At 35.2% G+C, this 13450-nt stretch overlaps 1 long non-coding RNA gene across 1 annotated transcript in view; it reads right to left on the minus strand.

Moving 5' to 3' along the window:
• LOC138820834 (uncharacterized) overlaps nt 1–13450 on the minus strand; it is a 105773-nt gene that overhangs the window by 27565 nt on the left and 64758 nt on the right. The window contains exon 2 of the long non-coding RNA XR_011369997.1: nt 7987–8112. This is a non-coding gene — a long non-coding RNA (uncharacterized lncRNA). The remainder of the gene's footprint in view (nt 1–7986; nt 8113–13450) is intronic.

The raw sequence follows: 13450 nt of genomic DNA on the forward strand, positions 1-13450 counted from the left end.
TTGTATATACACTTCTCTAATTCGGGGAGGGGTAGGGAAAAAACAAAGTGCTTAAATGGGGATACAGATTGATCCATTGTAACAATGAGATGTACAAGACACTATGTTGAAAATGAACTTTACAACTTCAGCTGCAGAGGATAAGGGGGGTACTTGTGGAGGTGGGAAGGAAAGGATGGTGGAGGAAAAACAAAGAAGGAGGCAACAATGCTCGATAAGAAATGTACTTATTACCTTGCTCATGTAACTGTAAACTCTCTGTACAGTAAAAAGCATACAAAAAAAGATAAAAGAAAAAAATGTTCGGTATATTTATCCTAAGATAAAAAACCTCTGTCTTTTCAGTCAATATAATGGAATCCAGAATTATTCTCTAGCTAACCAGCAGGAACAACTAATATCACCGTGGTAAACTGAGCCAAGATTACTTCCTCCAAGTCTGCAATTGTTAAGCCTTTGGTTATTATTAACCTCTTGTATATTGAGGCAATCTGACATTCTGTATTTGATCTGTTGAGGCCTTCCTGGTATGTTATGTTCTTACTTAATTAAAATTAAATCATGTTCAAATCATCTTATACAAAATTTGAAGGTTATTAGTCACTTTTTTATTGCTATATCAGGAAAAAAAACATTCTGAAGGAGATCATATTTCTTTTGCTCCATAGTTTCACACATTTCACTTTATGATAATTTCACTCCATTCTTCTCAGCCTGTGTGTGGTGAAGTTAAACATCATTTGGGGATGAGCACTCAGAGAACAAAGACACTTACCTCAAGAAAGCAGAAAGTGAGCAAAAGAGAGAGAATGGGAGAAGGGAAGCAAAAGAGACAGGGAGACAAAAAGAAAGAGAATAACAGAGACAGAGTAATAGAGAAGAAAGAATAAGAGAAGAATTCAAGGACAGAGAGAAGCAGATAAGGCTCATGGAAGCAAGAATAATGTACAATGATTTTCCTGGGCATGACACTTTGTGGTCTACTTCTAACACCAAGCTCTCATATTCTGTAACTCATTGAGCTATAAATTACAAGTTCGCATCTTCATGATTCTATCATTTCAATAGGTAAAGGCCACCAGCTGCAGACAAAGCCTTCCATACTTGAGCCTTTTTTGAAGACTTTTCAAGACTAAAGCACAACAAAGTGGCTTCCAGGGAAAGAGATAACATGGAAGCATAGAATTTCATATTGTGTGTGTGTGTGTGTGTGTGTGTGTGTTTGTGTGTGTGTATACCATGTTTTCTTGAGCCATCCATCCACTGAAGGGCATCTGGATTGATTCTATATCTTAGCTGTGGTAAACAATGCTGCAGTGAACATGGTTGTGCTAGTGGCTTTAGTGTGACTTGGTATATGGTCAATTGGATAAATGCCCAGGAGTGCGATTTCTGGGTCATAGGGAAGTTCTATGTTTGCTTTTGGAGGAACCTCAATACTGCTTTCTAGTGTGATTGACCAAGCTTACATTCCCACCAACAGTGTAGTAGCATTCCCTTTTGGCCACATCCTCATCACATCCATTATTGTTAGTTTTCTTGATATTGTTAGTTTTCTTGAGGTGAGGTGGAATCTCAATGTTGTCTTGATTTGCATTTCTTTTATGGCCAGATATGTTGAATATCTCTTCAGGTGTCTATTGGCCATTTTCACTCCCTCTGAGAAATCTCTCTTTAAGACGTTAGCCCATTTATTAATTAAGTTGTTGTTTCTTTGAGGATTTCTTTGGGGGGGGGTTAATTTATTTTTAGTTCTAAGTATATTTTAGATATGAGAGCCCTGCTTGATGCATAGCTAGTAAAGATCTCCCATTCTGTGGGCTTTCAATTTATCTTGCTAGCTATGTCCTTTGCTGTGCAGAAAATCTTCAGTTTGATGCAATCCTGTTTGCACCATTTGTAAGGAAATGGAAAGACTTGGAAAAATATATATATATATATATTAATCTAAGTAAGCCAGACCCAAAGAAACTTAGATTGCATGGTTTCTCTCATATGTAATAATTAGAAAGTGCCTATAAATCTACAACTAAACCCAATGGATAGTGAAAGACAAAGAATTACACTTGAACATGATAAATTAAACAGAACTCTAAACATTCACACAGTGAGACCAAGGGAGGATTTCTTAGGAGAGGATCACAAAGGCTCAATACCTATGTGCATATGATCATATAAAATGATGCTTATCAAAATGAACTCAGATAAATTGAAACATGAAGATTTTTATTTTACTTTTTGTGTTTGATTTTCTGTTTTTCCTCTTTTGTCCCTTTTGTTGGTGTTTTTGATTTCTATGCCTGCTGTCTTTTATGTAAGTTTGTTTGAGTTGGGGAGGGGTAGGGGAAGCACTCAGGGGAAGCACTGTCCTTAAAGCATCTTGTGCTCAAGGCTAGTGATATACCACTTGAATCAAAGCTTCAATTTGACTTTTTTGGTAGTGTACTGGAGATAGCCTCATGGGCTTTCCTGCCTTGCCAAGCTTTGAACCACAATCCTCAGATCTCAGCCTCCTGAGTAGCTGGGATTAAAGGCATGAGTCACCTGCCTTTCAATAAAATGCACTTCATCAAAACAATTTTTAATTCCCACATTTCTTAGAAAACATTCTGTGAGGGCTGGGAAGGTGACTCAGTGGTAGAGCACTTGCCTTGCATGCATGAAGCCCTGGGTTTGATTCCTCAGTACCACATAAGCAGAAAAAAGCTGGAAGTGGTGCTGTGGCTCAAGTTGGTAGGGTGCTAGTAGCCTTGAGCTGAAGAGCTGAGGCTAGGCCCAGAGCTCAGGCCCATGACCAGGAAAAAAAAAAAAAGAAAACATTCTGTGAAAAAACTTGAGCTTTGCATTCTAAAATTTCAAGATTTTGTTCTATATATGTTGAGGCATAACTGGGAATTGTGTTGGGTGACTTTGACAGGCATCTTTTGTTAACTGTAACAGATGATGTCTTCAGTCTTGTGGTTCACATTACATTCAGAAAAACCATGTTTTTCTGACTACTTTTATTGTATTAACTCTGGATCAAAGCCATAACAATGATACCAAGTTTATGTTTATTTGATCTTTGCTAAAAGCCTTAGGCTATTTGAATTCAAAGTAAGAATGATTCTACGTCAAGAAAGAAAAATTCCTATTACATAAATACAAATTCAAGATAGCAAAGTAACATGGATTATATCATAAACTAATACTGATAAATAGAAGCAAAATAACCTGTCAAGGCTATTAGAACTTGTTTTAACATTTCTAAATGTTTATTACTTTACATTCATATACAATAATTTTACATATTTGTAAAAATTGCATATGTTATATGACCAAGTCAATATTTAGCAAATCGATCAAGTCAAAAATACAATCATAACATTCAGTTTAGACATGTGAAAGTGGAACCAATGTTTCCATTGGGATTGGGACAGATGGGGGGAGAATGAAAGGAGGAGTGAGACTGCTCAAATGTGAGACTGTTCAAATCGCATTATACACATAAATTGGTGTGTTGAATTGGAATCCCTTTGTACAACTACTTAAACACAATAAGCAAAAATGACAAACATTTACCATTTATAAGTGTTTAAATTTTTATGTCAATATCACTTGGCTAGATTTTTTGTGTTGTGTTGTGTGTGTGTGTGTGTGTGTGTGTGCGCACGTATGTGTATGTTTTGGTTGTGAGGCTTGAACTCAGAACCTGGGCACTATCCCTGACCCTTCTGCTCAAGGCTAGTGCCCTACCACTAAAGCCACAACATCACTTCTGTTTTCTGGTGGTTACTGGAGATAAGAGTATCCTGGACTTATCTGCCAGGGTTGGTTTCAAACCACAATCTTCAGATCTCAGCTTCCTGAGTAGCTAAGATTACAGCATGAGATACCAGCACTTGGCAAGTATTTTATAGTTCTAGAGTAAACTCTGCTTTCCTGAACATATTTTTGTTATTCAGTAAAATTATGAGCAGACTATGCCATTAAATTATCTTATTTAAAGGGCATAAAGAATCTGTGGATAATGTTCCTTGTTCATATTTACCTGTACATTTTAATATTGGAAATAATAGACAATGTGTCTGCAATGCAGTAGGGTAAATATAGTTTTGATTTAAAACTTTTCATTCATATTAGAATGTTTTTCTTCCTGGCTTTCCACTCATTGAAGCACGGGCATCATTTTGGCAATATAATTGGATTTTTTTAGAGAAACAAAGTTTTGAATCGTCACTAGAGTGCAAATTTAATTAAAGAAAAATTTCTGTAATGGCCAGAAAATCAGTGCCATGGTCAAATAGTTCTCACTGCTTGTATTTCTAATAGTTTTATTTTCACTTCTACAGAAGTTCTTTTAGCTGCTGACATTGGGCCACTATTAAAAAAATGCAAATCTGTTGAGGCAATTTGGTGACTATATAGAGTTCATATAAAGTTAATTATACCAAGTAAGTAAAGTTTACTTTAACAAGTTATAGAACTATAAAAAAGCCAGGAAATTTAGTTACAATTATCTTACATGGAGAAGATGTGCACATTTAAAAATCAGTTCTCCATAAAAATTACCAGACAAGCATTAAAATTTCTATTTCAGAATTATTCATCTCTTTTATTTTTATAATGGAAAAAATAAGTTTTTGTTAACAGGCATATAGAGGTAAATATATATATATATATATATATATATATATATATATACGTATGCATGTGTAAACAGCATATATATGCTACATATGCCATTTATTTATTCTAGAAAAGAAGCCTAGTGTTCGATAAGTGTTTAATGAATACTTATCATAGAAATGAATACCTACAAAATATGGTTGAGGCCTAGAAATCACATCTGTCTTTATTATGGCCACGATGAAATACAACTTTAAATACTTATCATTTATCTGATTCTAAGTTAATTAAAGAACCAAAATGAGAGGCATTCATACTGGCAAAATAGCATGTTCACACTTTGAAAAGTTATTCATTATAAAGTGTTATTTCTATTTTGTGCAATTTCTATTTTATACAAATAATAATTCAGAAAACATTCTCTAAGAAAACCCTGGAGGTACTACTTTTGTTTTGTTTCCCACATTCACATGCACCCCTATTATCTCCAGAACCAATGATTTTTCACTGCTTATATTTGTATTGTCACATCTCCTTCAAACTATAGCCAAGAAATGGGAAATGATGCATATTAGATTTGAATAATCCAAGATTATCTCCCCATATTAACATTCTATCATTACATCTGTAATATCCTTTTTGGCATGTACATAGCATAAGCACAGGTTCTGAGAAACCGAATGAAAACATCTTTGGGACCTATTATTCCACATACTCTACATGTCAGAAAGTGAAGAGGACCAGAAGAAAAATTAAGATCAAAGCAGTCAGAAGTGATAAGGAAATCTTTCCTCTTTTTAGGTCTCTTGAGAATCCCTTCATGTTAGACTGGCCCTTTCCACACAGATTTCAATTGTAATAAACCGAAGATACAATGTGCCCTATCTGTACATAGGGTAGAAGAGAGGTCATTGGCGCTCACATCAGCACCATCTACCTTTAGTTAAAACCTATGTGTAAATGCTTTTTTTTTTTTTTGCCACAAACCCTATGGTGTCCATGGCACCATGAAAAATCAACACATTTACTTTTGTCCTTTTCAAGAAATCTCCACCTTCCCAGCAGAGCAGTCCCCACATACTTACAAAGCAATCTGCTGTGGTGGCTGCTTGCCAGAAGAGCTAAAGTTCTTGCCATCATTGCTGGCTGTTTATTTGGATCTTCTTCAAATCACATCAACAAACCCATTCCAAATCTACATGGAGATGGGCAAAGCCCCTTAATTCTGTGTTGTTTGCTAGACATCATTGCTTCTCTTGGTATGGATCTTCATCTGCTCTCAGCAAGAATGTTGTCTTCTGTCCTCATATTTTCACCCTTTCAACAAAACCAATTCTGTGCCGTTGCTTCCTAACATATGAGGCATTTATCACTTTTTAAAAATTGACACAGTGTACATCTTTGTGGGATTTAGTGTGATGTTTTAACGCCAGTATACAGTATGTAATGGTCAGATCACTGGCATATCAATAATCTCAAATATTTATTACCCCTAGTGTTTAGAAATATTCAAAAGAGTCTTCAATAGCTGTTTTGAAGTAAAAATTAAAAAAGACAAAAGTAAAGCACCTAATTTTGGTTGAGTTACTGTAGAGCGCTTTAGTGGCTATTCTTCCTAACTATACACCTGTTCCTATTAACCTCCTAGCTACTCTCATACCACTCACATTCCAGCCTCTGGTAACAATTATTCTACCTATTAAAACAAGAATCATATTTATAATTTGACATAGGACTACTGGCCACCATTGCAAACCAGATGATGTTACTAACATAATTACCAAGATGGCACAAGATATTTTCTTTTCCTAATTTCTAATTAAAATGTCTAATTAAAAATGCAAACCACACTGCCTATTTTCTTCATTTAGAAGATACTGGAAAACTTCTATTTACTTGACTGAAAGGCATGTTTCATTGTTTTATCTGTGAATTAGCACACATTTGAATTACTAGGGTGCTTCATTGTGATATTTCTATACATCATACACAAGGTACTTTGAACAAATTCACCCATTCCACCACATTCCCATTCCCTCTTTCCCTCTTCCCTTATTTTTCAAACAGCATTTAGTGATTCTCATTACACAGTGTGTATGAAACCTCCAATTTTATTTACCCAATTTCATTGATCTCCCCCCTCTAGTCCCCTCTTAGTCAGTTCCCTTTTTACATGAAGTGTGGTTTGCATTTTTAATTAAACATTTTAATTAGGTAAAGAAAAAGTCTTGGGCCATCTTTTATGCTTCAGTGAATCCTTATTCTAATCTCCTTTATATATCATTATATTTACTAACTCATTTACTATTTATCTAGCATCTATAATCTTCACTGTCCAGGCTGTGACAATTTAAATACATGTCAATTTAAATACCCAAGTCCATCACAATTGTTCAAAAACCACAAGACAATCAACAAGATATAATGGTCTTAGAAGTTTCATACAGAAAGTAGTATGTGCAATTAAATACATAGACCTCTTTGCAGTGAAAAGCAGAATTTTATTATTTTACATTACTTCTGGAGTTAAGACTGTAGCTGCAACATTAACTTGCTCTGGTTATTTTCTTACTGCTTCATGAACTATGTGAACAAATGAACTCCCCTCCCATGCTACTAAACACAGGAGGCTACAAATATTCCAGGCTCTGACTAAAAAGAAAGTCTCTCTTCTTACCAAGGGAATTTTCAGTTGTGGGATAGAGAGATTAAAGGATTTGTGAAGAACTGAAGGGAACAGACTGTTTGGTGCTAAGGATAGGCCAGTATGGGAAAACTAAAATGGATTGAAGGGTTCCTAAATTCTAAATGTTTGGATTATATTTCTATCTTGTCCTAGCACTCTAACATAAATTATAAAAAGTATGGTAATTTGAAAGTTGTTGAAGAAAAAAAGAAAATTTCAGCAAAGAAAAATGGCAAACAATATTTGAAATTTCCTCTGCAATATAAATTACCTTCTATGCCAAACAGCAACATGATTCATACGGCACCCAGAGCTGGAAAATGATGAAGCTGTTCATGCTTCTCCAAATGTTGGCTTCCCACTATTCTTTGGCCTGTCTTCCATACATCCTGTCTTTCTGGAATGCTTCTTAGTTCCTTCTTGTAAACAGCTTCTCATCAACTGTCTTCCTGTGTTTTATTTACAAAGAAACCTCAGGAATCCAACACCCTACTCTTACCAAACCAGCATGGCTGCCTAGCTCCAAGTCTGTATTTCTTTCTAGAATGAGAAGCTCTGTCAAGGCATAAAAGATGCTTCTCTTCACCATTACAGCAAGAATAAGCTGTTACCCAGCAACTGGCATAGGTTGGATTCTGTCCTACAGCTTGTGTGGAAGTGGTTTTGTGATAAATGAATATTTCCCAACTCACAATTGCCCTTGGCCCAAAGTTCCACTGGTGCCTGCTGGAAGAGGAGGTCGCTGTAGCCACTTGTTCTTAAGATGTTTCTTACTATTGTCATTATTCCTGTGTCATTATTCCATTATTCCATTATTCCTGGAAGATTGTTAAAAAAAGAAGGGTGAAAATGTACCTTTCATTGACTGTGGACTATTTTACATATCCATGAGTTTTTAAAAAATGAAAGCAATGTAAATAAATTGCATGCAATGGACTGGAAATTATTATGAAGCAATAGACCAGTGTTTGATTTCTGTGTATGTGTTGTGTGTGTGTGTGTGTGTGTGTGTGTGTGTGTGTGTGTGTGTGTGTGTGTGTGTGTGTGTGTGTGTGTGTGTGTGTGTGTGTGTGTGTGTGTGTGTGTGTGTGTATTGTTACTGGGGTTGGACTCAGGATCTGGGAACTACCCCTTACTATTTTAACTCAAAGTTGTTGGCTCTGCCAGACTCTTCAAATCTCAGTGTCCTGAGTAGCTAAGATTACAGGCCTGAAACGTACCTGCTTAATGTTATACTTTCTAATAAATATGTCCATCTTCCTTAATATCTTCCTATGTATCTACTATTTAAAATTTTCTTCAAGTCTGATTTATTAACTACTAAGACTAGCAATAAATATTTTATGTTTCTGTAAAATTCATTTCATATTTTTAAAATATATAGATATATTTTAATATATATTAAAAGTAGGTTTTAACTCTTTAAGAAAATTAATCTTATATCAATTAAAAGAAAAGCTTAAAATGCAATATTACATTTTCTCAGCATCACAAATCTGATCCCCCCTCCAAAACAAAACAAAACAATTCAATTAACCAGCATTTGTATATAATTCTCAGCTTGTTCCATGTAATAGAGACATAATCACCTTCTTTAACTGATAAAAAGCTAGGCGCATATATTTTAATGACAGCATATTATTTAATCTTCAGTTTTAAAAAAGGGCATAATAATGCAGCTCCATAAAAATGAATGAAGGTGAAGATGTATGCCAACATCAATTTATGACTTTCTTCTATTTAATTAATATTATTGCACATTTTAATTTGAAGTATGTTTCACTCATCAACATGAGATGTTTAATTTATATGAAACTTTATTCAAAAGACTGCCTCTAGAGAAGCAGCAATTTCCAGGCTATGTACACTGACTATAAATACAGTATTCAATTCAAAGAGGACTTGGTTGTTAGCATCATTTACAATTAAGTTGAGCTCACAATGCTACAGGTATTTCCTTAGTAAATAAGTTACTTCAATGTAATTGGTAAGAAACACAATTTCAATGACTTGTAGACAGATTCATCTTCAATTCCTCTCAGTCACATTTTCTTAAATCACATGAATACATTTTACTGCTGGTTTCACAGATGCTAGGTCTTTGTTGTCCTTCTTCAGACCAAACCAGTAACTTTCCATCTGGTCTCCCAGCTTTCTTTTCTTCCTCTGAACCATATCCAATAGTCATTTCCTTTAACTCAACCTCTTCTACATTTGCTTGTAATCTCTTTCTCGCTCTCTTTTTTTACCAATAGAAAGCACCAATTGAATGATGCTAGTACTCTGTTTAAATTGCATCAGTGACAGTCCCTGACACTTACTGCCAACTTCTCTCACACCCAGTGCTCTGGGTGCATGATTCTGATTATGCCTCACAGACTCTTCTTCAGATCTATGAGTACTCTTGTGTATAATCTTGTAAATCACAAGATCTGTTCTAACCAGATCTTGTCTATTCTTCTTCAAATCTTTGTTCAAGTTCAACTTCTTTGTGAGAACTTCTGTAGCTGCCTGGAAAATTCAGACTCCTGAGCATCCCAAAACTCCATTTATATGCAAACCTTTATATCTTAGATATAAATTATTTACTATATTCTGACCTCGTTATTGGATATCCAGAAAATAATAGCCACAAAAGGATATACTTTTGTTAGTATAAAACTCGTTTTATTTTATACTATTAAATTAAAGTAACTAATTTGGTTATCTACATGCAGAAACACTGAATAAGTTTTGTTTACAGGCTTGTTTGAAATGGACACAATTTCAGAAGTAGAAAATATAGACTGAATAGGAAATTTATTCTTCTAAACATTTTATTTTCCCAGGGAGCTACTGGAAGAAAGGTAGGCCGAAATATGAAAGTTTCATTATATCTAAGAAAACTTAACTTCATCAAAATGTCCTCGGCCCTTACCATTAGTCAGCTATTCCAGGAATAAAGTTCATTAGTACACCCTGTAGTTAAATTAGCTTCTTTTTCATATATTAAACGAATACAGGTGAAGCTGTTGTTTTAGTAACCCCAAAATACTTGAATGTTGATCATTTCATATAGTTCAAACCAGTAGCATATAAATCTAGAACTTGAATTTAAGTTTCAAAAGTAGATTATCTCAAGGTTTTGACAGGAATAAGAAGTGAACTAAGAGCAAAGAGAAGGAAAAGATTTCTATCCTGATCAGGATAGAATTCAAAATAAGCACAAATAGTTACTAGAAATTGAGGCAATAATGAACTATTTGTATAATTTCAACAGATAAATTTGGTGAAAATGGTAGATAGATAGATAGATAGATAGATAGATAGATAGATAGATAGATAGATAGATAGATAGATAGATAGATATTTGGTCAGAGACTAGGAGTCACTGTGGTACCTACCATTTTCATTCATTGGCCCACTCTCTACCAACTGAGTCATGAATTACAGTAGAAATATGGGAGACATCAAATAATATAACTCCTTAGAAAACCAAAATCAAAGTTCAGCAAAATAAAACATTGGGAAGTGGGTACTTGAAAGAGGTGTGGTCAAGGAAAGGGGGTAGAGAAAGGAAGAGGAGAGGAGAGGTAAAATGTGGACAAAAATCCAATGTATATTTGAAACATTTAAGAAGAGTGAGGGAAGAGGCGAGTAGGGAAGGGATGGGTGAGAATTCTGACAGGGATGATATTGATCAAGATGTATTGTTCATAAACTGCTTTGTTAAATAGCTACTTCTTTGTATAACTACTTAAAGCTAATAAAAATAGTTAAATGAAAACAGAAAAACATTGCCAAGTCTATTTTGGATAATTCAAATGAAAATATATAGGCCATCTTAAGGGAGATTCATCATATACCATATATTTTCACCAAACTCCAAATACAATAACCAAACAACAAGTTCGTTTGATGGAATCTGGAAATAAAGTTAAAACAAAGTTATATAGAGTATCTGACGTGTAGACAGACCACTCGTGTTCAATACCAGCTTGCTTACTTCATAGCAATATAGCCTCAGGTGGTTTATTTACCTTCTTGAAAACATGGAAATACAATTCTAAGAATTGGGATACATCAACCTATGTGAAGTGTCTAGATAGTATATGGTATGTACTACAATCAGATTTATTAATATTTTCTTGAGCTCTTCCATTTACTTTTTCTTTCACTCTCTAATTGAATGGATTTGATCATTTAACTTGCTTCTGACTCCACACAGTAATCTCCCAACTCTTCTCCAAAACATGAAACTGCTTTTCCTCTGACAATGGAAGTCAATAGCTGGTTTTGAATCAATGTATGAAGAAGTTATATTGGCTGTGGGTAAGAAATGAACGGTTGCCAGGCGTCTGTGGCTCATGCCTGTAATCCTAGCTACTCAGGAGGCAGAGACCTGAGGATCATGGTTCAAAGCCAGCCCGGGTAGGAAAGTCCATGCAACTCGTATCTCCAATAAACCACCAGAAAACCGGAAGTGGCACTGTAGCTCAAGTGGTAGAGCACTAGCCTTGAGCTGAAGAGCTGAGGGGCAGGCCCAGAGTTCAAGACCCACGACCGACAAAAAAAAAAAAAGAAAGAAAAAAATGAATGGTAACCTTAGCTATAAAGAAGCCTAAGGATGCTAGGTAGATCTGGTAATAAAATATAGCCTTGAAGAAATAAAGTGCTAAAGATGATGTGGTTTTGTGATTTATGAAGGATTATTCTAAAAGTAGGTAGAATGACCAGGTAATTTAAAGATGAATCTTGAGAGCTACCACCCTTCAAAGAATTTGTGTCATTTATGGTGCAGGAAGGAATCAAAGATTATATGCAAGATTGTGTGCTTTAAAAAGTACTGAAAGAGTATTGAAAACAACGTGAAAATAGAAAAATGCTATGCAGAGAGGGAAGACTATGTGTTGTATGAAGGCAAGATATGAATACAGTATGTCTTCACCATCCTAGTACATACACATAATTAAGTCAACAACCCTTAGTGCAAGACAAAGTTTTGGCATTTTACTTCCTTGTGAGCCATGGGTTCTGTATTTGAAAGTCTCAAGTTATTGCATAATTGTAAAAGATACATGAAAATGCTTTCATGTGTGCACATTTCCAGGATTTCTATGAGGATCAAATTGTATACATGCATGCATATGTATGAAAGGATTCTGAAGACATTAAACTGTGACATGACTTAAAAACATATTAATAATATTTATTATCTAAAACATGGCTCGAGTACCATCAGTTCCCAAGTACAATAATCTATATGGTGTGTTCCCAAAAAATGACAGCCCAACTATCACTTGAGTTTCCACACTTAAAATCTAGATCCAGGAGATTTGTTGCACAAGTTCAAGCTGAAAGCAAATTCTTCACAAAAACTTTTGTTTCTCTGTTTTGGCACTATAGAGACATGTTGTGAATTTCAAAAAGCAGGTGATTGAAACTGGCAGGATGAAAAGACATACGCACAATGCAGACATCCATCTGAGCCAGCTTCAGTGACTGCCAAATAAATCAGCTTACAAATCTTCAGAGGTCAGCTTTTGTAAACCCCAAAGATGCTGTGCTATAAGGGCATGTTTCTGCCTCTCGGAAAAAAAAAAGTTCAAATATGGGTGGGTTTGAACCACTTGAAGAACTCCAAGTGAATAAACATTCAGGGGACAATACTATTCCACCCTGTTCGTTCTGTTCCAGAGTTCATCTGTCTTTACTACTTCTTTTTTTCCCCTGTGTTTTCTTGGGAATATTGCCTCCAAGAAGTAAACCTTCTGTTCCACAATTTCATTCATCTCATCCTAACATCATTTTCAAATATAAGAAATAAAGAATAAAGAACCCAGCATTGCTCCTTCTAAAATCTTAGTCAATTTTAGCATGTGTTGTCTTAAGTATGTATAAAACAGTTGACCACTGGAGACCAGTGTTCAAGTATGTAACTCTTTGTCGATATGGAAGTCTCATGTATAGCCGCAAAATGAGGTTTGAGAATGCTACAAAAATAGTTTGTTTTGTTAGAGCTCTTCCTTTGAGTAGCCCATCCATAACCTAAGTGTTCCCGAGACTGTTGGATGCTAATGAAACAGAATGGCTCACCGTGGAGACATAAGGCAGACCAAGCAGCTTCTACAGGGGGACAGCACCTCACTGCTCCTTCTAAAAGAGCTTATGTCAGAG

The sequence above is a fragment of the Dipodomys merriami genome, unplaced genomic scaffold (genome assembly GCF_024711535.1).
Source record: "Dipodomys merriami isolate MVZ:Mamm:240054 unplaced genomic scaffold, mDipMer1.0.p SCAF_9, whole genome shotgun sequence".
Lineage (NCBI taxonomy): Eukaryota > Metazoa > Chordata > Mammalia > Rodentia > Heteromyidae > Dipodomys > Dipodomys merriami.